The following is a 27500-nucleotide window of genomic DNA, read 5'->3' on the forward strand; positions in this document are numbered from 1 at the left end:
CTTAAATAAATTGATCGTCTCGACTACCCAGTTCTCCTACTCCAACTTGAAGTTTTTTGAGCAGCGATACAGCTAACTACAGTGGCCTACCTAACTTATAGGTGGAGATGCTAAGTGTACTAACTTAATGTAGTAATGTAGTCTAGCCTAAGTAATAACTACGGGTTGTCTGTGACGACAGTCTACTCTACCCCTAGATAAGGTTACTTGAAAATTCTACTTGCTACTAACCTAATGCCCTGGTACTAAATCATTAGCCTAACCTACTCATTATAGTTAAATGAAGACGCAATCATTCCAGAGTGTGGTACGCACAGCAGTAGTTCAGCGACGGAATTGTTAAAATACATGATGAGAGGTAATGATGCGTGGGGATGATGAGTGGTTAGTTGACCAGGATGGAAATGCAATGAGGTAATTATAATTAAGTGAGGGTTAGTATTACAATGGCTAGGGGTTAGAGGGTTAGTTCTACTGGCAGAGATCAGGCTGGCTACCTTCTCTGGGTAGGTGCAATTGAATGCGATACTGCACCTCGGGCACAGGTGTCAAGGAGAGCATGTGGCTCTTTTGTTAGTGTGTTAATGATTTGCTACGTCCCTTCTTCTTCTTCTTATTCCTCCAGGGCCTGGCTATACCAGTTCTAGGAGTAGACGGAGGCACCGACTCTGGGGAAAGGCCAGAAACGCCGGCAGGAGCAGAGGCAGTGGTAGCCTGAGGGATTTCAGGAGAACACCCTACTTCGGTATCTGCAGCAACCGTCGTAGAGGTGGAACCTACTGCAGGGGAGGCCCTCACTCCGGCTGCTGCGACAGCCGTCGTAAGGGGAAAACTCCAGGCTGACTCCTGGTCGGGCAGTTCCTGGTTTTCCAGAGGAGGTATGAAGGTTAGGTCTGCCGGAGGTTCATCCTCGGGCGACAGTGGTGAGGGTGAAGAAGACTCATGGACTTTGGATTGGCCATGGGCTGCGGTAAGCTCCATGCCTGTTGGAGGATCTCCTGTAGGAGGATCCTTGATAAGGTTAGGCGCCGGCGCTAGCTCGGGGCCAGGCGCAGAAGTCAAGTTCTGTGGTGGCTCTACGTCCAGGCTGGACGGAGCTTGGCACTGCTCAGTGCTGCCAAGTGGCACTGGCAGAGAGTTGAGGTCGACTGGACCTGTGGCGGGTACCGGAGGTGCAATACCTCTCGTGCCCTTGGAAATGGGAGACAGAGGCTCCTGTCTCTTGTTGAAGGCTAAGCCTTGTGGAACATGGACAGTGTCCGGTGCTGGTAGTCGGCTAGGACACCTAGGCCAATTCGTGGAGTGCCCTAGTACGTTGCAGGTTTTGCAATGGAACTGTGAATGATCAATCTCCCTCCTTGGTAATGGGGGAGACTGTTGTTGGACGTACTTCCTGGAGGAAGTAGAATTTCGATAACTCCTTGCTTTGGAGTGATTGGTCGTGGGGTTAGGACCCCTAGGCTTTTTGAAATGAGAGGGAGACTTCATGTCTTGCCCTAGGAGGAGGTCATAACCTCCTGGAATGTAGCTTGCAACTGCAAGAGTACATACTTTTGGAGAAACTAGGTCTGGTGACCCTCAATTGTACGGTCGGAAGGATCAGCTTGATATGGTTGATACCTTCAATGGTTATCAGTTGACGTCTGTCAATATTAGCCCCTCGGGGGATTCGATCTTCCCGTATCAGGGAGATTTGAGCGCCAGAGTCGTCGTAGGCTCTGACGTGGCTTGGCGGATAATGGCTTTGGAGGGGTGCGACGGTTATAGGGCCCTTAGCTGGGGGTCCTAGTGAGGAAGGATTAGTAACGGCCATTGCGATGGCGGGAATATTGTGATTTGCGCACCCTCCATAGTTGGCAGACATGTGACCCTTGCGGCCACAGTCTCGGCAGAACATGTTCCAGAACCTCTTCCGTGGCACTGGATGATAAGACCGAGATGGCCCCACAGGTTGCGAATCTGTGGAGTCACCAAGGCTGGCAGTGTGCTCTGGCACAGGTGAAGAGTCCTCTCTGGCGGTGATTTGACGTGGGGAGGTTAAGGAAACCTCCGTTGAATCACCCTCGGAAACAAGTCCGGGTTTAACTGGTGGGCTTACCTCTTCCAAAGTGGAGGAGGTAGGCGGTAAGATGGTAAGAGGCTGAGATGATGCGGAAGAAACGTCGGGCTCTGACACTGGGTCAGGGCCAGGTTCGCAAATAGAAAGGATGTCGGGGACATCGGAGGCACTAGCCTCTGAACCTAAAATTGAGGTTTGATTATGAGGCATGCTGCAGGGATCCGGTGCATCTGGTAGTGGGAGCTGCGTCCAGGGGAGATACGGCTTAAGTAGATCTCGGCCCAATATCACCTGATAAACATCATGAAATGGGTCAACTACGCCCAGGCGGCACAATGTGGTTTCCATGGTCTCCTGGTCCAGAAAGGGCATTTCAACAATCAGAAGGACCGAAGGAACAGAATAGAGGTTACCGTCAATCCATTCAAACTGAGTTTCTTCGTCCGTCTGGATTTTGGCACCCCTAGGCAATGCCTTTCTTGAAATAAGGGAGACCTGGGCTTCGGTGTCGGCCATGACTTGTACCCACTGATAGGCCGTAGGAGACTGTTCATCAGGCAGGGCTACATGGTAGCCTTGGAGAAGTTCACCCTGGAAGGTCTCATCCCAAGGTAGAGATCGACTTGGGCACTGGTCGGAATCCACAGCATGCCCACGCACACAACAAGTAGCAGAACCTCCGCAACCACCTCTTACCAGGAGTCCAGCTCATGGTCTGGGGCTTAGAAACTAGCAGAGAGATTGCGTCATCTATGAGAGCTAGCTCATGCTTTCTCTCTTCTTCACGTGCCTTCCTTTCTGCTTCTTTGGCTTTTCTCTTGTTTTCTCTTTCTTCCCTTTCTTGTAGGCGTGCGGCATCCTGCTGCGCTTTTATCCACTGGTCCAGTGCTGGTCCAGTGTAACCGGCCTCCTTGCCCAGAGTTATGAGGACTCCGAGCTTCTCTAGCTCTATGGCAAAGAAGTCGCGGGAAGCAGGGGAAGACATTTCCCTTAGGCTGCGGTAGAGGCTCTGATGAAAATGAAAATAATGGCCAGGAAGGGTACTGAATGGAATGGGAGTGCCTACTGTGGAAAGCGGCACTCACTTGGAAATGGGTTCTGCGATAATGGTAATGAAAAGTCTGAAAAGACTGGGTGCTCGGTGGCACTTTGTGAATGGCACCTTCTGATGAGGTGAAAAAATCACATGGAGTGTGCGGCGTACGTCACACTTACGGGCGTTCCCAACTTGGGAGATGCTGAAATGGGCTACCTGTAGGTCCAATACAGGTGCACGGCACTTTCGGAGGCGTTCCTTGGTTCAGTGATCCAAAATGGTGGATACTCTAATGAATGGGCGTTCCATAGGACGGACACACAGGTATAGGGCTACCTGTACATCTGTACATGTGCATGGCGCTTATGAGGAGGCGTTCCTTTTGGACAGCACTAGTAGTGCTGGTATTGCGGCACTTCGGGAGGCGTTCCCTTGATTGGGTGATCCGGGATAGCGGATACACTAATGGATTGGGCGTTCCGTAAGGACGGACACGCAGGTTTGACAGCACTTAAGGCTGATATTGCGGCACTTCGGGAGGCGTTCCCTTTGTTGAGTGTTCCGAAGGACCACTGACCCTTGTACACGGACACACTAATGAATTGGGCGTTCCGTAAGGACGGACACGCAGGTTTACTTGGGCGTTCCATAAGGACGGACACGCAGGTTGAATAGCACTTATGAGGAGGTGTTCCTTGGAGCACTGGTATCGTGCTGGTGTGTCCCGGACACTACATGCAGTATACTTAAATATACTGAAGTGAAATGGTACTCTGTTCGTGGCAGAGGGTAATAGTGGAGGAGAGAAAGTAAAAGGTGGGAGTACTTCAGCAGCCAGTCGATGGACAGTGTCAAGAATTAGTGGCACTGTGAAATGGTAAGACCTGACGTGCACTGGTGGTGGCCAGTCCTAAACTGGTAACGACTTCCCTGTCTGGAAGTAATGAATTTGCGTGGCGCACTGTGCGAATTGTGCTTGCGGTATACGCAAGTCTTTTGTGATAAAAGAAAATGAAAAGACCACTCGGGCAACGACAGGTAATGATAATTGAAAATGCTCAGTCCCTCGCTGAAGTACTCGATAAATGAAATAAATAAATGCTTGCAAACTGCAATGGACACAGGCGCGTACGTATCACGCTCAGTGTAAATGAAAGACACAAGAGACTAAAATAATGTTAATTCTGCATGCTCTAATTAATGGTAAGATGTAGTACTCTTGGCTTCGTGAATACTGGGTTCTGGTTCTCTCTCTCTCTATCTATCCTCTCAATCTCTCTCTCCTCTCTCGGAAGAGGATGAAAAATGATATATGAATGAACTCCCTTATATTGAATTGAACTACTAATGTTAGTTTAATATGACGCAACTTGCGTTAAATGATTTACTTACGTTAACGTGTAATGAAAGAATTGCTTTTGATAACGTTTTATGAAAATGATAACGCGCTTGCGGTGAACGATTTTTACGTTAATAGTAGCGGCTTGCGCTTATGAAATGATTTGCGTTTCAATATGAATTTCACAAAGACGCGTTTTACGTTAACAATTCTTGTAATTTACTCTACTTTTAAGATTTACGTTAACTTTACGTAAGTATACTAGGTCCCTGTGACAAGAGAAATGACGGTAAGGATTTTAAAATGAAAATGTTAGCATTTGTGAATAAGGTTACGTTAAGTACGAAGTGAAATGAAACTTTTGCTCAGCGAGCGAGTGAGCGATGAGACGTGAAACACATGAGGCGAGTTGGGTAGCGCGGGCTAGCAGCACGGTGTGCTAGCAGTGATAGCGAATCAGCTGATTCTCTGTAAATACGAGGCGATTTACAACACGCAATTCTAATTTCTTATTCAAGGCAAATTACGTTAATTTCTCTGGCAGAACGACAGATACTAGTACCGAGATTGATATTATTTACGTTAAAACTTCGAGACTTACGTTACTTTGCTTAAATTGTTTAGGTAATGCTTAAAGAGATAACAAACATGGCTGCCGCTGTGAGTGAAACGAAGGCTGGCAGGCATGAGAGTGCGCGTGTGCGAAGCTGAATTAAGCTGAGAGCTAAGCGGTTACCAACACTTGGAATGAAAACTAAGTTAAAAATGAATTCCCTAACATATCACAGACAAAAGAATTGTACACTTCTTTTGCCATAACTATTAGTAAAACACTCCTAACTAGCTAGGCTTTCCAACACAGCAATAAACCCTGGCAAAGCACTTCCTAGTCTGATCTGGTCCTTTCTGGCATCTATTCTGCACACGTGTTAGTGTCTCGACAGACGAGAACAATGCGATTTACAAATAGACTTCCCTCGGCGCTCTGGCCGTTACAATATAATATTTCTAACTACCTTACACTCTTTTCAACACTTCTATACCTTACAGTGAGTCAGTGTCTGTCTTCTGTGCAAGTGTGCTTAGTTTTTTTTCGCTTTGAAAAACATGTACATTCGTTTTACAAGGGATAACGCGATTTACAAGCTTTTTTTAAGCAAGCCCAGATTCGATGCTGGCAAGCAGTCGTCACTGTTACGTATTTACAAGCCAGGAGACTGGCAAGAGTCGCCACTTTTACGTATTAGCCCGGCCTTGAGAGAGGCTATATACGTAAATGGAAATAATTGAGGGAGGACAAGATGAAACTAATGGAACTTACCGTAAAACTGATTATTAATGAATATTTAATCTAGAGGAATAGGTCGCCAGAAACTCAACTCGTTACTTTACAGCTATTTATTTACAAAAGGCTCGTACTGGCCTGGAGAAAAGTGAATGCTATTGGCCCCCACGTTGGGACTTATAATCTCTCACAAATGGATAGCTGGCTAAAATGTGATTAATTCAAGCTGGTTTCATAAACTTGGGTAATGCAACACTTGCGGGCAGACAGACTTCGTACGTGACTCAGGGAATCTGGAAAAGAATCCCAGATTAGACAAGATAAAAGAAAAAGGATTTCTTTATATCAGTTACTATTATTACTTCGTTCTCTAACACAGGGGAAAGGGAACTTTCAATGTTTCACTGAGGTATGCAATGACTTCATTCGTCTGGGACGATCACACAAGGGGAAGCATGCGGCCATGAGGCAGTGAAAGGGAACAAAAGGATGAGTTCTTTTTGGGTTGGAAATTGAATTGGGAAAACGAGGATCAAATAGATAATAGGATGGGAGAGACTGGCAATATGCTGTTTCACAAGACGTACCTGGATGTCGTGTTCAGTGTGGACCTTTGTAGAAACACGTGGCCTGGCTTTGTCTTAGGCCTGGGTCAATCGGCGCGCCACTCACGCCCTGGATAGGCCTAACAGGAAGGCAGGTGGTTGGACATCCGTCCGAGGTCGCGTCTTGCAGTCGACTGGGGCAGATCGCAGGCGGTTTGCTTGGGTGTTGGGATTCAGCTTAACCCCCCACGAGCAAGGCAAATCCTGGAAACAGAGCATACAGCCAGCAGAGGGGTCACAGGAAAAGAAGCTTAAGATATAGGTCTAAGAAGTACCAATCTGCCTACATCCTTCCCTTCGAGATACGTCCCTAAAGCTGACAAAAGACTATATTCCCCCAACTGGGGAACTCTCTACCTGTGGCTGGCGGGTTTTGGTTCCCGCGTTTCCTAAAAATCAGCTGATATTTGGAGGAAATGGCTGCCGTTTTCCAAATCAAACTAATTAATTAATTTTGGGGTAGACGAAACGATCTATAAACGTAGCAATATATATATATATATATATGCAATTGTAATAGCCAAAATACCCTCTTAACTTCTTGAATATTATGCTCTTTTTTGGTTAAGCTTGTCACTACAAAGCCTGAAGATCCAAGTTCAAAGAAATTTAAAGAAGAAATTGTGATGTCCGGTATCAGGAAACGAACCCAGGTCCCATTATAACAAAGAGGTCACGTGACCTCTGTGATTATGGGACCTGGGACATCACAATTTCTTCTTCAAATTTCTTTGAACTTGGATCTTCAGGCTTTGTAGTGACAAGCGTATCCAAAAAAGAGCAAAGAATTCAGGAAGTTAAGAGGGCATTTTGGCTATTACAATTGCATATGTATCAGGTAAAAGAGTGACCGGTAGATTCTATATATATATATATATATATATATATATATATATATATATATATATATATATATATATATATATAATTAGCACCAAACTTAGACCCGTGGAGTTCGTTTGGAAATAAGAATTTACAATGATATCGCACGGTCGCAACGGTCCTATTAAATATCCTTAGTATGCAATAAAGTGAATCTACTAACTCGTCTGTTTTGTCTACTTTGTAAAGCGCGTACGATAACTAACAGCGATTGCATTTAAGAATTAATAAAGTAAAGAAATAGTAATCTGTATCCTACTTGAGTGAGAATATCTTTAGCAAAAAAAAAAAAAAAAGAATACCGAAATTTTCTTCAGCTATTTTCTCTCCACATCATAAGTTTCCTCGCCGTTCTTCATGGCTGCGGTAACGGTGAAACATTCCCGATCCTGTTAGGCCAAAATGTAAATGTACGTCTTATAAATTAATATTTACGAGTCTCCGCTCGTACGAAGCGGTATTGTGACTTAATTTTTCCCAGAAAGGAAGATATATTTGATACGTATTGTGGGACGCTTTTTTTACACTTCATTTTAGGCTTACTGCTTGTTTGATGGTGACACCAACATGAACTAAAGGGAATGAATGTGTTATTTCGGTTATGGGATTGAAATTAATATCACATATCCGGGAACGTGAATCACTACTTGTATAAGATGAATATGACGAGAGCGAGAACTTTATTGCATCAAATAAAACCTTATATATCGATGCGTTCACTGGAGTCTAAGGCCACTGCATCGAACTGCAGGAATCAAACGAAAAGGAATTACAAGCATAATTCTTTCTTGACGATTTAACATTTGAATAGGATATTTTGGGAATGCCGGATCTGCCATGATAATGGCAATGATTCTCGGGGCCATCTTCGCATTTACGAATATTGCAAGATTTTTCCTTAAATGGAAAGGTTACATGAATGTCAGTCTGGCTTTTGTAGTTAAAGAATGGTTTTGAAATTTTGTCCTATCATATTTTCATCCTTCAAAACAGTAAAGGAAGAACTGAGATTCTAACCCAGTAATATATATATATATATATATATATATATATATATATATATATATATATATATATATATATATATATATATATATATATATATATATATATAAAATGAGTATGTGTTTGTCTGAATGTTGATAGACTTCATTCAACCAGCCTAATACAAGTCATTCAATCATTCCGTCTGTTGATTCCACTCTAATAATTAATGCATAACAAATCTCAAAACGCGAGCACCATTTCACCTGACGGAACAGACCAGAGTCAAAGTATATAGGGTCTGTTCACGAGGCGGTATTAAAACCTATTCCCGCCTCTTGTGAAACGTCATCAGTTACAAAAATACCTTACCTTTATAAAACTATATTTACGATGACATTTTCATATAACTATTTTTGCGATGGCGTTTTCTTATATAAATTTTCCTCTTATTGCATGTTGCCGTATACTACGTTAAAATACAAGTATGCTCTTCCAAATGATATATGGCACATTACAATTACGATTACTTTCAAACCCACAAGCACGCACAGAAAAAATTATCCTCGCACACAAAAATGTGCAATGACTTCATCCGTCAACCTACATACATTCACGTTTCGTAGCGTATCTGACTAAGGAATGATGATAGAAAGAAACTGAAATAAAATTGATAGGTGTTCTCTGAAATTTTCGAGGAATTCTAGGTCAAAGACGGACCAAAATTTTTAAATTTTATGTAAATATTTACCACATTTTTCTTACATAATTTTTCATCTTATTACATTTTGCCATATACCATGTAAAAGTAAAAAGAATGCCCTTTCAATTGGTATATGACACATTACAATTACAATTATTCTCAAGCCCATAATAAAGCACAGGAAAAATTATCTACGCACGCAAAAATTATAAAAAATTAAGTGTTCCTGGGAGATCTGAAATCTAGCCCCGCCCCTTGTGAAACGTCATCAGATACATCCAGCCAGACTGACGAATACATTTTTGTACTTTTTCCGAAAATATTATAATCATTTGAGGCATGCATAATTAATACCTTTATGTATACAGTTTGTGTTATATGTAAACTTATGTGTTCGGAAGTATATTTATGTGATATGAAGTGCTAATGAGAAATTTTCTGGAAATGTGTTCCCTGTATCATTTTCTTCATCATTTATTCATTTGATACCTTGTATCGTATATGATGTAATTCTTATACTTTTGATATTGTTTTCTTTTTTGTGGTCAAGTCGTGAAAATGCAACTACCATTTTTTACACTGCCTGTATCCACATTTTCTTTGTATTTGCATAATAATAAGTATTCTTAATAAGATTTGGAAAATATAATTAATCTATCATTCTAACCTTTAGCATACAAAACAGTTGCTTTTCAAAGTGAGGTATGAACACAGTGACAGAATTAAATACATTTCTTAAGAATTATTTAAAATCTTGATAATATTACTACCTGAGAGAGAGAGAGAGAGAGAGAGAGAGAGAGAGAGAGAGAGAGAGAGAGAGAGAGAGAGAGTTGTCATGTTATAAAAAATGGACTTGAAGAGAATACAGTAAACCAGTATATAAGTAAGTAAATAAATAAGTAAAGAATAAACATATGAAGAAAGCTGGAGTAGCTGTGTGTTCAAACTGGTATATTTTATGTGCAATAAAACAAGGCTTGGTGACTAAATGAGAGAATGGGTATTAAAAAAAATCAAACATGTGACCTCTCTACAGATTTTATGAAAAACACCATGCGATATGGATTAAATGTATAAAAACTAAAGGTTCTTTAAGTAATCCAATGTAGACGCACGGAGTGTGTTACTCTTGTGACGTCACAGTATTAGCTCCGCCCCCACTGCCGAGTTGAGCAGACCCTATTACTTTGACTCTGGAAGACACCTTTGGTAGATTTACATCAACCGTGCATTTGATGTCTAGGCCAGTCCCTTGCGATGCTTCTAATTGGCTGTTGATAAGCCAATCACAGGGCTGGAATCTCTCAGTCTCTCGAGAGAGTTCACATAGGCAGGATGAATGTTCCATCGCTCCTGAGGGATACGTCTTTCAAACGTATCCCTCGGGGAGGTGGAACATCCATCCTGCCCATGTGAACACTCTCGAGAGACTGAGAGATTCCAGCCCTGTGATTGGCTTATCAACAGGCAATCAGGAGCGTCGTAAGGGACTGGCCTAGACATCAAATGCATGGTTGATGTGAATCTACTATTGAACAGTTATTCACGCGTGCTTAAGATCATAACGCCCTCCCTGGTCGCTGTAATTTCATCGTTCAATCTCTCCAAAACATCTAAAAGAAAAAATTATGGCTGCAACAGTGTTCCCATCAGTTAATAGTGGCACGTCTTCAAATCCCATTGTGGGAACTTCTTTACATAAAAGATATGTGACACATGGAATAAACTACCACCATAAGTTGTAAACAACAACAGCTTGGAAGAGTTTAAAAGAAAGCTATACAAAATCATTAGGACACTGTGAATGCACAGTAAAACCTGCTCCTACGGATAAGTGAGCACACGATGTCTCCTCGGATGGACTAACACGTCTTTGAGACATCCTGTTCCTTGTACCTTGTAACATGAATCATGTGAAAGGAAATGTGACTGTGAAATTGAAAAAAAATAAACGAACTCTCTGTAAGGGAAAATCGAGACAGCAAAGTGGCAATGTATTCTAATCTTCCACGATATCTTCTCCCTACTTTTTTCACCAACTTTTTTTTTCTCGGCCACAGCCCATTTGATGTCGCCTTTTGTTACTTTCTTTATGCAAATTGTTCCTTTTTTGTTTTGAGGAAAGGATCCAGCAGCGAAAAAACGAGAGAGAGAGAGAGAGAGAGTCCCGAAAAAAAGGAGTAAGAAGAAAAGGGAATTAAAAAGAAACGGTGGGAAGAAGAAGTAAGGAGGAATAAAAGTAAGTGAAAACTGGGGATGGTTAGAAATAAAACACTGAAATTAAAACCGTTGCGTGGGAATGAAAATGGCGTAGTATCTTCTCATAAAATTATTCTTCTTTTAACAATATAAATGTCTTAATTCAGCTTCTTGGCAGAATTCCAGTCTTATCTCTTCAGTTTCCTGCATCTCTTTTTTAATACATCCTCTTTCTCTTCTCCAGGATATATATATATATATATATATATATATATATATATAGATCTTATATATATATATATACACATATATATAAATACATATATACATATATGTATGTGTATGTGTGTGTACATACATACAGTCATGCATATTTATATGTATATATAATACCTGGGGAAGAGAAACAAGAGATGAGACTGGAGTTCTGCCAAAAAACTCAATTAGGACACTGTTATTGTTAAGGGAAGAATAATTTTTATGAGAACCTACTACTATCCCATTTTCATTCCCCCGCAACAGTTTTCATTTCAGTGTTTTATTTCAAACCATCCCCAGTTTTCCCCCACTGTTCTTCCTTCTTACTTATTCTTCCCACTGTTTCTTTTTAATTCTCTTTTCTCCTCACTCCTCCTTTTCGCCTCGTGACTTTCTCATCTCACGTTCCTCGCTTTTACTCTGCTGGATCTCTTCCTAAAAGAAGGAAACATTTGCAACTGGATGGAATGCACGCATAAAGAAAGTAACAAAAGGCGGTATCAAATGGTCTGTGGCCGAGGAGGAAAGAAATTATCTTGGTGTAAGAAAAAAAAACAAAACAGGAGGTGCTATTTTGGAAGATTAGAATACATTGCCACTTTGCTGGCTCGATTTTTCCTTTTAAGGAGTTTTTTTTTTTTTTTTTAACTAGGTCCAGTGGTATATATTTTGGGGAAATGCGACGATGAAATCATAATGACCTAGGAAGGCGTTATGACCTCGCACACGTGTGAAAAACTGTACTAGGTGGCTGTTCGCGTTTTGAGAATTGTTATGCAATAACTATTCGGGTGGAATCATATAACCATATATATACATACATAAATACATATATAAAATGTGTGTATGTGCATGTACACAGACAGAAAGAATATTCAGACAATCGAAACTATGGTCATATCTTGACGTTTTTTTTAAGAGATTCAACAACGCAAGAATTGCATCTCCGTAAAAGCCTTCGGGGATGAATAGTTAAAGATCAAGTATTCATAAATACTTATATTAAATCATCGACGTTTGAGATTCCATTACTTCATTGTTCCCTTCCACTCTAGCTGTTTATTCAATCGCATAACAGTGAAACCTGAAAATATATCTCCTTTACCAAAATAGCTTGGATTTTTCATTCCGACAAAGAACCGTCATACGACAAAAGAAACAAAAAGCCTCTCTGTTCCTGAATGGCACACTGTCGACAGCAATTACGTAACGACCGCCCGGAAGCTAGAAACTAATGAGCATAGAAAATAACATTGATTCTATTAGCCGCTATGCCCCTTCCTTGTGCGCCTGCTATTGGATTTACAGCTGTGGTCTACCACATCCTAAGTCCTTTTCTCTCCACTTCCCTTAATACATTTGACTTCGCCTGGGTTACCGGAAATACTTGGAAATACTTGATGTTATCAATTTCCTATCCTTTCTTTTCCGATAGAAAAACTGTCTACGTTTGTGAGCTGTTATGTATGTAAAGGAATAAAAAAAGAAATTATAATTTTGTACCCGGAGCTTTTAATTATAACAGATTTAAGCTAATGACTTTTTCCTATCGCCAATCGCCATTTTTACTGCTATTTCTGCTGTCTAATTTCATCTATCCATTCCATCATATTCATTTGTCTACGACAGCAAGGATTTCCTGAAAAATGTAAATACCAGTTTTCGGCTTATTTTCTCAGTCACTTTCCAAGAGAACCAGGATGCCCCGAAAAGAGATTACCGTTAATGAAGAATATTCCTTTGGCGCTACTGCTCCTATAGTAGATTCACATCAACCGTGCATTTGATGTCTAGGCCAGTCCCTTACGACGCTCTTATTGGCTGTTGATAAGCCAGTCACAGGGCTGGAAACTCTCAGTCACTCTCGAGAGTTCACATGGGTAGGATCTATGTTCCACCTCTCCTTAGGGATACGTCTTTCATGAGTGGTGGAACATACATCCTGCCTATGTGAACACTCGAGAGTGACTGAGAGTTTCCAGTCCTGTCATTGGTTTATCAACAGCCAATCAGAGCGTCGTAAGGGACTGGCCTAGACATCAAATGCACGGTTGATATGAATATACTAGTTATGTATATATGATCACCTTCATCAAACTAGAAATATTACTTATTTAAGTATACTTTGAATTCACTAACTTGTAAAGTGGTGCTGAGTTTTTCTCTGGAACGCGAATGTTGCACGAGGGTTTGTCAGAGATATTTTAACAAATGTCTACTAGTTTGTTTGTTTGTATGGCGTTTTTACGTTGCATGGAACCAGTGGTTATTCAGCAACGAAACCAACGGTTTTACGTGACTTCCGAACCACATCGAGATTGAACTTCTATCTCCAGAAATACACATCTCTAACACATCAATGTAATGCCCGAGAATCGAACTCGCGACCATCGAGGTGGCAGGTCACGACCATACCGATCACGCCACTGAGGCGCTAGCGAATGTCTACTTCACACTGGACTAGTGATTGTGTTCTGGATGATGAATGACATCGTTCGTTGCTCAACTAAAGTCTTGTGACTAGTAAATAATTGTTGCTTGTTCTCTCGATGAAGGAGAGAGGGAGAAAAGCATATTTAATATAAAACAAAGAAGGTACTAAATGAGTCGCGAGGGCATTAGTGCTAAACTGATTAAATGTTGAGGGGCACTGCAAAGACAAAAGAAAGTGAAGAGGGGAATATGTCATACTATTATTCTCTTTTTGCGCCCATGTTTACCTTCCAACTGTTTTATGATTATCCCTTTAGGCAGACATCCCTTCGTTGAAGAGCTTGTTATTAATTGTTGTGTTCTCGTTAATCTTACTCGTTTTTACAGTTGAGAAACAAAAAAAAATAAGGATAATAAAAGAAAGATAAATAAGGACACTACATAAACAATTTTATATTAAGAGATAGACATATGTATAAACAGAGATTCTTACAGTGCTTGAGGGATTATTTCTATTGTCAGAAGCTAAATCTTTAGCTATAATAAAATAATAAAGTAACAGAGTCTATCACAAACAAACGGTTATTGTATTTATTTTTACTTATTTTTCATGTTATATATTTTCATGCTCATTATAAATTTTTTTTTTTTCCTATTTGGATTTTGTGGTATACTGTAAAATAAATACGTGTATATATGGAATGAACACTCTTCTTCTAAATTCATGTGTAGATACTGAGAAAGCAGCATACGTTAGAGTGAATGCATATATTCCCATTTATTTGATTTTAGCCTCAAAAATAAATAGCTTAATGGTTAACTTTCAACTAACTTCCGAACTCCTACTTTTAGGAAACAGTTCATACATACCTAATAAAGATCAAGGTCATGTAGTACAATTGGCCAGGCAAAATAGTTTGCCAATGGAATGGATTACACCATGCGAAATCAACGTGTTCTGCAGCATTCAGTTTTAAAGAATAAATACCACGGGTAACTGTCCTTGCTTTGCGAAGATTACCATTAGTCAGAGCTGAAATTGCACACAATAAGGAGGCCAGTTGCAACCTGCAATGTTTCAAGAACCCATTTACCTTCAATACGAATATAATTGCTTAATGAGAGGTCTATAACTTAGGTGAAGCAACTCTGTAATTACTCTCAAAGTGCAGCGTATTTCAGCTCCAGTCAAAGATATTGTAGCCCGACATGACACGTGGACGAGCAAGTGTAAATCTGGAGGTTAATTCGTTCTGCTGATGAAAAGCAATTATTATGGCACTTAAATAATGCATCTTGAAGGATTTGTGTTTACAAACTTCATTATGGAAACCCTTCAGTGCACTTACATGTAACAAAATAACATAATTATTTTATAGTCTCGTGATTAAGATGAATTTCACGAACTCTCTCTCTCTCTCTCTCTCTCTGTTTGTCCTCGCCACTTATACTACTGAGGAAATAAACGCGCATGATAATTATATTTGATGTGAATAGGGTTGCTACTCAGGAATTTCATAATTGTAGGTTAAATTAGTTCCTCTGTTTCTACCAGTGGAATCTAATTCAGCAGTTTTTTTATTATGTTTTTTTACTCTTAAAATTTGTCTATTTTCGGCTTTTCTGTTTGTGATTCGAAAGTATTCTTCTTGCTTTTTTTGCTTCATACTAAATTTTGTTCGCTTCCTTCCTATCAATAAATTTAGTTACCTCCATTTAGCGTTGTCTTTTGTTACCTGAAGGACTTTACTTGGGTTCTTTTGTTTCGTATTTATGCATTATATCAGTAATTAAGTTTCATCTTTTTCTGCAGCACATCAGAGCAGGGATTTTTCACCGAAAGGAGCATATTATTGCTAAGTTTTCGCTTGGAGAAAGCACGATTTCGATGCAGTAGTTGTCTATCATCATTCCTTTTTTTGCAATTAGCAAAACATTCGACAACCAATTTTCGTAAAACAGGATTTTGTAATATGCAATATAACCCCCTTATTCGATTTCGGCAAAGCAATGAATGAATTCCTTTCGATGTCATTCATAGTTAATATTAAAACAGTTGGGCTCCTTGACTGCGTCAATCTATTTACTTTGTCCTGATTATTTTCTTTTTCACATAATTTTCACTCAATTTCTTAAATCTTCTACATATTTATTGCGGCCATCCTCTCATATCTTGCCAATAATATGGAAACAAAAGTCTTGGTTACTATGACGATAAAGCTACATTCATGGTACATTACTTATTCCTGACCTGACTGTGAACAGGTCGTATACGTAAAATTATTAATATATAACCTCATTATTAATACGGAATAAATATGAATGATTATTATTTTTTGTTTACTGATAACCTACGGTGAATCATCACTATGAGTAAAACTCACAACATAAAGTATGTAAGAGGGGAATCACTTTCCATTTTTACATATAACCAATCATATGTCAATTTTTAAATACACCAATCATATGTCAATTTTTATATATAACCAATCATATGTATATATTATAAAGCAATAAAGCAGGTTTAAACCGCCAGGTAATCTCTTCATACGGAATGGCTGCAGAAAACCGCTGCTATGAGGCACCAGTTTGCTTTGTAGAGATGGCTATAGGCTAACTTTAGAAATATTTTGTTATAAAATTCCTATACATGCATCATGCATACATAAATGCACCAACTGTGTAAATATACAGATTTATACACATTTAGTGACTTCCGCACGAGCAAGACATCAAGAACATTGGTTTCCACATGTAGGCTCCTGCGGGAGTCAGAATGGCACTGCCATTACCACCCTTATGTGAAGAGGTTCATCTCCTATTCAGGGGCTATTTCCTCTCCCCCAAGAGGTCCTCACTAATCAACATGTGCTCCTTTGACTTCGGGTACATTTTAATTGAACACCAAAGCGTTGGAACTACCTAGTCGGTAGCATCCCCACAAGTAAATTGACATTAGTGGCGGGCATTGCCCACAGGGGATTAAGGGGGCGTTTCCTCACTCAAGAGGTACACACAACTCTGCTAGGATAGGCGTTCTCTACCTCTGCCATCTTTCCAATTACGTAATATATATATATATATATATATATATATATATATATTTATATATATAAATATATACGCATAAAGCTACAAATGTCCTTTTATATCAATTTGCTGTACCTCAGAATTGATATATTTTCATATATATTAGCCGAGGGGAATTTTTCAGGTGATAGCCTTGTGGTTTAAAGCGCTTCACTGTACGTCCTGAATTCTTGGTTCAGTGGCTCGCGCCCATCAGCCTGCGAATTTCTTATCAACTAAAAAATTCCCTTTCGGTTAACGTATGTGAAAATATATTAATTCCGAGGTACGGTAAATCAGATATTAAATGACGTTTGTAGCTTAACGTATATAAGTTAGAATCACGGTGATGTGATAAGACATATATATATATATATATATATATATATATATATATATATATATATATATATATATTATATATGTATATAATATATATATACATACACATATACATATATGTGTGTATAGATACTATGTGTGATCATGTATATCTTACACACACACACACACACACAGCACCACACACACACACCCACACACATATATATATATATATATATATATATATTTATATATATGTATATATATTATATATATATATATAGTATATTATATATATATATATACACCACATATACATATATGTATGTATATATACATGTGTGTATATGTATATATCTTACACACACACACACACACACACACATATATATATATATATATATATATATATATATATATATCACATATACATATATGTGTGTATATATACTATGTGTGTATATGTATATATCTTACACACACACACACATATATATATTACACTGGGTATATGAATAAATCATATGGTGGATATTTTTTATCTCTTTCTGTCTATAATTCTTTTTTATGGCCAGTACCATTTTTTTAATATGCGTTGAAGCCGATAATTAATAAACCCCTCTTCCAAGTAAATGTCAGTTTCCATTATCACAGTTTAGAGGTGATGAAATACTGATGGATCATCTTCACTCGGATGACTCTCTAAAGTCTTGTAGCAATTTTTTTTTTTTTGAATAGTCGGAAGACATGTTCAACAGAACAAACATACCGCCCAACAACGACCAGCAGTGCTCAAAATTCCAGTGGAACTAGCCTCTCAATAAAGTTCCTTCGGTTTTCAGTAAAGCCTTCGACGGAAAGCCTTCGACACAGTCCACACCTATATTGCCACTGTACTACATTATAGCTGTGTTCTGTTATGATGTCTTATATGTCATCTTGTCAGAGTCCATCCCCCCTCCCAACACCTAGTTTTTTTGTTTTTTTTTTTCAAATTGAATCGACTGCTTAACCATCGCCATGATCGTGTACCCTTGAATAATTTTTTTCCCTTAATGCTGCTTAATTCATTGATGAAAGGATGTGCTTTTTCAGCATTTTGTTTTTCGTAAAAAAAAAATGAATGATATTTAAGGTTGGGGAATATTCTTCATGTTACTTTCGGTTTCCAAATACCTAAAATATTATGGTTAAGGAGTTACTATAACCTCTTCTGAAGGCAAATGTAAAATTGTTTTTATGTAATTAATAGTGTTACATTCCATATCAATTGCATGTTATTCAAAGCTTGCAGACTCTTCATACAATTATATATGTCCGTATTGTTTCGGAAGCGTATTTTCATGAGAATAAAAACAATCCTGAAAGTTCCTGTACTGTTAGCAAAACTCAAACATGGATTCCATTAAGTGTTAATTTTCCGAAAAAAAAAATAAAAGTATTCCTGACAATGATAATAATTAAAAGGGAACATCAAAAGCGTTATATTCCTTGCGAGTCTAGATAATTTTCAGAATTTCCTCCTTCAAAAATATCATAACCATTTATTTTTCCTTACTGAAAAACCAATTCTTTTTATGGCATCATCGTGAAATGTTTTAACACCTACAAATGAAACACTGCGCTGGGAATGACATCACTCCATCGTACCCTTGAGTAGGAAAGAAAGACCGGCGCATGTTCGACTCGACTGGAATACCAGACAATGTAAAATGGAGAAAGTTTACAAGGTCCTTGGGGAAAGTCTTTCCTGCTTCAGTTTCGAAGGAAATTGCTTTCATCAACCGTTAAAAATTCGATGCAACAGGGACAAAAGGTCACGGCTTTTGAGGTTCAGATAAAAAAAGATATTCCTTTAAGAGAATAAAAAGTCACCTTTTGAAGCATGTCATTACTAAATAAAAACGCAACTAATTGAAAAATAATATGTACACAACACTGTCTTACTGGGAAAATAATGATGAATATAATCAAACTTATTTTATATAAATACATATTGGGTTGGGCATGTATGCTGCCATGCTATTCTGATTTGTGATACACGGACATACTTTGGACTCAATAGCCTTCAAAAACCACACTAAAAAGAATTCGATGGAGGAGAGAGAGAGAGGAGATGGAGATCGAGAGAGAGGACGAGAGAGAGAGAGAGAGAGAGGAGTATGACATTCTATGGAATTACAAACACGGCTCATATTTATTTATCATTACCAGAAAATCAACATAGCTTCATGATGATGACATTGATCAATAAAGTAAAAAGTAGCCAGTCAATAAAACAATTATGAAATCGTATCTCAGGAGATATATCACACAGTCCAATTGCACTTACAGGACGATTGCAACAATAAACTCAATAAAATAAATTAATCTATGCAAAAAATCTCTCTCTCTCTCTCTCTCTCTCTCTCTCTCTCTCTCTCTCTCTCTCTCTCTCTCTCTGATTGTCTAAATGTGACTGAATTGGCTGAAAAATGTCTTTGACAGATTTTGATTCAACGTTTTTCAGTTATAGTTTGAATAATCGGAAAACGAGCGCTGATCAGTGCAGTATACCACTGAAATTAGTAAATAAAGATTAATCTTTATGATCTCTTGTAATCCAATTCAGTCAACTCTCAAACTTCTAAACCCATCGGAAAATGCAATTACTCTAATACAATTAAATATGAAGGCATCTGTATTTACGATTTATTGCGTGCAGCATTTGTGTACATTTCGAAAGACTTTGCAGACACATAACTAAACAAGAAAGACGTAGAGGTAGATAGATAGATAGATAGATAGATAGATAGATAGATAGATAGATAGTAGATAGATAGATAGATAGATAAGCAGGCAGGTAGGGAGAGAAAGAGGGAGATCAGATTCGCTAAATGAGAGCAGCAGGGACAGAATGCCAGTGCAATTTCAGCATTCCAAGTGATGCCATTAACCGTCAAGAATTGGATGTCAGTTACAAATAGGCTCCCTAACTGCCACTCAAGACCATTAGCATTGGAAAACTCCTGCTGTTTCAGTCGGTATATACTTCCTTTGTTATTCTGTAAAGATTTAACCTAGATCGTTTAAAAGAGGAGGAATGTTACTTATTTGTGTATAACAAACACTTCCAGAGTGAGTAATACAAAACATGGTTTGAATTCACAACGTAATTGCGAATCATTCCTGGATATCAGTAACGAACATTAAATATTGAAGTTTTTCTTTTTTAATATAAATGACCATCAGACTTTTTGCTGCTTTATGGAAATTTTAGGAACATTTCATTACTGTGTCGGGATATTTGAAATATGTTGTATACTAGTTTTTGCATATCTCCTGGGACGAGATAGCATTACTTTTTACAGGAATATAATTAGATTTTTTGTACAAAATCCCACTGGAATTAAGAGAAATGATGAACGATAAATATTCATACATTCTGTCATAATAATTGCGTTGGATAAAGATTATCCTTCAAGCCAGGGTAAGAGTATACAATATGATTTTGCTCATAACAGAAATTATTTATGCCGTTCTCGCTGTTAAATGTTTGTGGTGGATCTTGGTCCATTTTTATGAAAAACAAATTCCCGAGAGAAAATTAAAATAGGATGTTAATAAACTTGAATTTATTTAATTTTCTTTTCGTAAGCTGATCGTGGGGATTTATTCTACTCTTTGCCAAAGTAGTTTGTTATCAGTAGGCAGTCATATATGCAAACTTTCTATTTTTCTATATATGCTAGTGCTCATTTGGAATCTACTATACTTGTAATATGTTCTTTATTAGCTTTTCCATATCTGTTGGGAGGAAATGTATTACTTTTTTCCAGTGATATAATTAAAAGATTTTGTACAGTCATATTTGTCAGCAAATCCCTCTAGAATTAAATGATAAAACAATATTTATACATGTTATTGTTGCAACTGTGCTTCTTAAAGATTATCCTTTCACCAAAGATAACATAGGACGAAAATAATTTATGCCTTTGATGTTTTCAAATACTGTTTGTGAACTTTTCTTCATCTTTGAAGCAGAAACTCATAAATTGGAAATAATACTAGGATGTCCGTTACCTTCTCTCATGTGTCAACGTATGATTCGTTTTGTTCTTGGCCAAATGATTCTCTCACATAAACGAACGTAAAACTTTAACTCATATATCCCAAGAACCATTCTGAATTGGCAGACCCTTTCAAGCAGTCACTAAGCACAGATTAAGAAAGGTAAACTGGAAAAAAGAGAGAGAGAGAGAGAGAGAGAGAGAGAGAGAGAGAGAGAGAGAGAGAGAGAGAGAGAGAGAGAGAGAGTGAACCTGGAGAACATCGTGTTACAGATGAGGAGTCATTGTATTATCTACTTAAATTATTACAGTTTAGACTCACACATTTTATTGCCATAAACATACGCCTACAGATTCATATGGCATTAAAGCAGGGGTGATTTGCAAATAGATGTTGTCCTGTTTCCCGTGAAACGCGAGATGTAGAATGGCGTGACATCTGTCAGAAATTCCACCCAATCACAATGTTTGAAATTCCTTAACAAAGTAAACAGTCGAAACGAAGGAGTGACACTTTCTCTGCCTTTTATCGATTTAACCCAGCTATAAATTGCAGCAAATGGTCTTTTTTTAAAAAACTACAGCTCGTGACAAATTAAGTGATGACAGATTGATACATATTTCTGTTGTACAACCTTTTTTTTTCTTTCTTTCTTTTTATTCATTCTGTTTTAAGAAAACCTCTTGAAATGCATTTGTTACATATACTGTTATATACATAAATCTTGTATACTATTCAATAACTTTAACAAAATACAGGTGGCATGTTGGCAGAGTATGATCTAGTTGAATTACGACTCACAATTTAATAACAATTTTTTAATATAAATATTTGTATGATGAAGTTTGTCTAAGTTCTTCTCTAGACCGTCCTCCTTAATTTACAAATATTAACCAGAATAATTCCAAATGAGGACTTTTTCAGAAAGGATGTTAAAACAGTGCAATAACTTAAGGGAGAGATTTGTTCTCAGAAGTAACGTAAATCTAAGTGATCTAACTTTTTTCTAACAACTGAAACACGCAAACCTTCCAATAGAAAATCGATTCATTGAAGACTTCTCCGAAAAAACTAATATCTATTCCCATTTCAATGGATGACCTTCAATTCGCCACACGCTACTCAGCTCTCTCGGGAAGGAAAAACTCGTAGGAAAAAGGTGTTCCCACTTTTCAGAAAGTTTCGAGTTACAAAAAGTTAGAGGTCCTTCCGGTCCACCGGCAAAAGAATTCCCCTCGGGAAAAAAGGGTGGATGGAGAGGAAGAGGAGTTGCAAGAGAAGGGAGAGGCTGGCTGGGAGAGAAGTAGACACAGAGTCTGTGGTGATTCAAAGCTATTAATATTCTTCAAGTGTGGAGCTTCAGTATTTTTAATTACATTTATTGGACTGGAAGAAACATCGGGCTAGGTTTAATGATTTTCACAACAAAAATTTTTTTTTTTTTTTTTTTTTTTGAGAGAGAGATTTCGTTGCTAACAGAAAATTATACTAACAAACAATTCTCATTTTCAGTTAGTTGGAGAGAGAGAGAGAGAGAGAGAGAGAGATAGAGAGAGAGAGAGAGAGAGAGAGAGAGAGAGAGAGAGAGATTTCGTTGCTAACAGAAGATTACACTAACAAACAATTCCATCATTTTAGTTGGAGAGAGAGAGAGAGAGAGAGAGAGAAGAGTAGAGAGAGAGAGAGAGGGAGAGAGAGAGATTTCGTTGCTAACGAGAAAATTACAACAACCTAACCAAACAACAAAATTCCATCATTTTAGTTTAGGAAAGAGAGAGAGAGAGAGAGAGAGAGAGAGAGAGAGAGAGAGAGAGAGAGAGATTTAGATTTCGTTGCTCAACAGACAAAAATTATACTAAAAAACAACAAAAAAGAGAGAGAGAGAGAGGAGGTTTCGTTGCTAACAGAAAATTATACTAACAAACAAGTTCCCATCATTTTAGTTGGAGAGAGAGATGAGAGAGAGAGAGAGAGAGGGGAAGAAGGAAGAGAGAGAAGAGGAGAAAGAGAGAAGGAAACGTTGGCCTAACCAAAAAAAAAAAAATAACCGAAAGGGAATTTCGGAACAAAGAAAATTCTAATAAAAAACAAACAATTCCATCAAATTTATTTTAGGGGGGAGAGATAGAGAGAGAGAGAGAGAGGAGAGAGAGAGATTTCGTTGCTAACAGAAGAATTACAACTAATAAACAATTGTCCATCCATTTTAGTTGGAGAGAGAGAGATAGAGGAGAGAGAAGAGGAGAAGAGAGAGGAATCGAGGGTGAGAGTTTCGTTGCTAACCAGAAAATTACCACTAACAAAACAACTTCCATCTTTTTTAAGTTGGGAGAGAGAGAAGAAGAGAGAGCGAGAGAAAAAAGAAGGGGGGGAAAGAGAGAGAGAGAGAGAGATTTCGTTGCTAACAGAAAATTATACTAACAAACAATCCCATCGTTTCAGTTGTAAACAATGACGATACTTTCATACTTTATTCACTTACATTTACCAAGCATGTTCATATAGAATTGCAGACGCAAAACAATTTTTACTATTCGCGTATACACATGTACAAAAAGTTACACGAATTCCCACACACACAACACACACACACGGCATTAAGCTTCCTCTAACACAGAGGAGTATTTACGCCACAATAATCTTTTTAATTGTGTACAAACTCTATTGGGGCTGACTCGATCCATTCACCTGGCCCTACCTTCCCTGAAAAAAAATAACTTCACTAAAAGCACGATGATTACTTAGAGGATCGTTAATAAGATCTTAAATTTGAAATCACTGCAATTAACTAAAGCCACTGAAAAAGAAAATCTAAAATTCAATTATCAAAGATGATCTTTCTTTTATAATATATTAATTGGCGTTTTGAGAGGCCGGTTGATCGATAACGTCACTCAGCCATGAGATATTTTAAGTATAACGCTAGAATTTTTTTAAAATGGGACGGATAACCACAGTGATTATTATTTCTTCATTATTGCTCTTCTCTCACGTACTTTTCGTCTTTAATAGCTCTTATATTTTTGTAAATGGAGCCTCGTAATTAGCAACAAAATACGATTATTACAGGAACTGGAAATTCTTCATGTAGCAGAAATGCCATCGCTCATGGGGGGAAAAAAGCCATTATGCTCTTAAATCAAGTAAAATAAAAAATATGAGTCTTTTAAAATATACTTTGAGTCAGGATTCTAAGCATCTGCTCTCAGTACTTGAGTTTATCAAACGGTTTAATTATATTATTGATATTTCAATGATGACTTCTTTTATTTTTCTCTTCCAATTTACACCTTCAACAACTTCAAGAGCATCGAAGACAGAGATTCCGAAGTCTCAAACCTTGAAAAAATAATTTAAACGTTACACCTAGCTAACTGCAATCACTTATCATATTCTCATATCAACAAAACCATCATAAAAAGACTAAATGGGGTAATCCGTTCCGATGTCAAGTGCAGAAGTCAGCAGATTTTCAAATTAATACCGATTTGATTCTAGTAGATGGTTTTTGCTCACAGAAAACCCCGTCTTGCGATAATATGATACCAAGCTATAATAACACTGTGTATATAGAAAATTCACATCAACCGTGCATCTTATGTCTAGGCCAGTCCCTTACGACGCTCCTGATTGTCTGTTGACAAGCCAATCACAGGGCTGGAAACTCTCAGCCTCTCTTGGGGGATACTTTTGAAAGACGTATCCCTCAGGAGAAGTGGAACATACATCCCACCTATGTGAACTCGAGAGAGAGACTAGGATTTCCAGCCCTGTGATTGGTTTATCAACAACCAATCAGGAGCGTCGTAAGGGACTGGCCTAGACATCAGATGCACGGTTGATGTGAATCTACTATAGGAACTGCGTGAATACACCTTGCAACTGGAAGTAATATTAATTGAAGTCGAGGTCTATATGCTCTCGACGCCGAGTCCTCCAAAGATTAGCGAAAGGAGATTTAAAAGAAAACCAAAGATTATCAAATACGCGTATTAATATACCAGCGTTTTCCTGTACCTCATCTCAAGATCGACTTGAAATGTAATGGCAATTGTAGACATTGAATTTTTTTAATCATTTCAACTTTGTTTTGAAATGATTTTATATTCATTTCAACTTCGGTTTAGAATGGTTCTTATTCTTTTTTTCTCGTTTTGTAATGAGGATGGCATATATTCCTTTATTTGAACTTTCCCCTTGACGGAATATATATATATATATATATATATATATATATATATATATATATATATATATATATATATATATATATATATATATATATATATAGATATATATATAATATATATATATATATATCTATATATAGATCTATATATATATATATATATATATATATATATATATCTATATATATCCTATATATATATATACATATACATATATATATATATATATATATATATATATATATATATATATTATATATATATATATATATGTATATATATAGATATATAGATATATATATATATATATATATATATATATATATATATATATATATATATATATATATTATATATATATATATATCTATATATAATATATATATATATACTATATATATATATATCTGAGTTTATCACGGGGAAAAGGTTGTCCCAATCGTTCTTTCCATGTCAATGGTGGAAAATTGGGAATTATAAAAGTTAGTCAGTCCAATAATGGAGAAGCGTTCCAGGCAGAATTTCTGAGGAAGTTGCTAGGACAGACTCCAACAATAGAAAGTGAATGAGTCTCTCTCTCTCTCTCTCTCTCTCTCTCTCTCTCTCTCTGTCATATGAGTCTCTCTCTCTCTCTCTCTCTCTCTCTCTCTCTCTCTCTCTCTCTCTCTCTCTCTCTCTCTCTCTCTCTGTCATCTTCCCAAGAGTAAATGAAACAATACTTGCAGACCTACGTTTGACATTACAATTTTTCTGATGTAACACTGATTGAAATAATTGTAATTTAGAAATTATAATAATAATTTGTACGCCTTCCCTTTCGATTTTTACTGCAGCAGGGGGCTATATTCGTATATACTATTATTATGCAGTATTATATTTCATTAGAAAAAACCTATTCACACTGAAAGGGAAGCATGAAGATAACAACGATCACCGCTCTATGAGTGATTCATTGCCAAACTGACGTGGATTGTGCAGTTAAAAATAACAGATATGTAAATAAATAGACAATAAATGAATTCACAGAGATAACTCGCAGTTTTACTAAGGTATCAAACGAGAGCAAATTCATATATTAACAGTTATTTTAAAGATAAAAAGAATATATCCAGCGAGTCGAGTTCCATTCAGAAGACTATTTCCCCGTGCTTTGATGGTATGAAGACACTAGCATTGCTATCAATAGAATCTAGTGGTTATGGTGTAAATATGTATGTATGTACGTATGCAAGTATGTAGGTATGTGTGTGTGCATAACTGAATCACGAAAATATGGAACGTGATGAATATATAAATAAAGACAAAATCCACGAAAGGCCGTGCAGAACTCCATCGTTCCTGTTTCCTTCATGGATATATATATATATATATATATATATATATATATATATATATATATATATATATATATACATACGTATACGCACATGCATATATACATCTGTGTATTGCAGTGTGTCACCACAGGACTGATTTCTGTACCGTGCTAACTTTTAATTACAATGTCTTCTAGAAAGAGCTAGCATTATGTCTCCCGGATTAACTTCCCCGACGGCCAGCATTCTCCGAATAGAACCGAGGATTGTCTTTCTCTCTGCCAGCTCTTGTCACCGAACTAAATGGAAGTCTATCTCTTAAGCCTTACGTCTTGTAGAGGATTTCCCCGTTCCTTTGTGGGGATTAATTGACAGATTTTTTTCTCTTGATTTTGTGAGATAAGTTCCTTTTATAGCTTGCTGGATGTGCAATTTCAACCTAAGGGTAGAATTGGCCATCCTCTGGGATTTGCTTTAGTGTGTTGTCGGCGATTATAGGGCAGGCTTGAAATTCATTGCAACCTAGGCACTGTTGTTTAATTGCACTTTCTGCATCGTCATGAATATATTATTGAGAACTGAAATAATCCAGTTAATTTCAGTTACTTTATTCTCAATAAATTAACTGATTCTCGACATAAACGTTTGTAAGCTTCGAAAAATGGACATAATGTATGAATGACTTTTATAATTAAAAGGAAATTGAGTTAATATGATGCTATCATTCATTGACTTTATAACTAATTTTCATTTGACCTGATATGG

Source organism: Macrobrachium nipponense, chromosome 39 (assembly GCF_015104395.2).
Source record: "Macrobrachium nipponense isolate FS-2020 chromosome 39, ASM1510439v2, whole genome shotgun sequence".
In the NCBI taxonomy this organism is placed as follows: Eukaryota; Metazoa; Arthropoda; class Malacostraca; order Decapoda; family Palaemonidae; genus Macrobrachium; species Macrobrachium nipponense.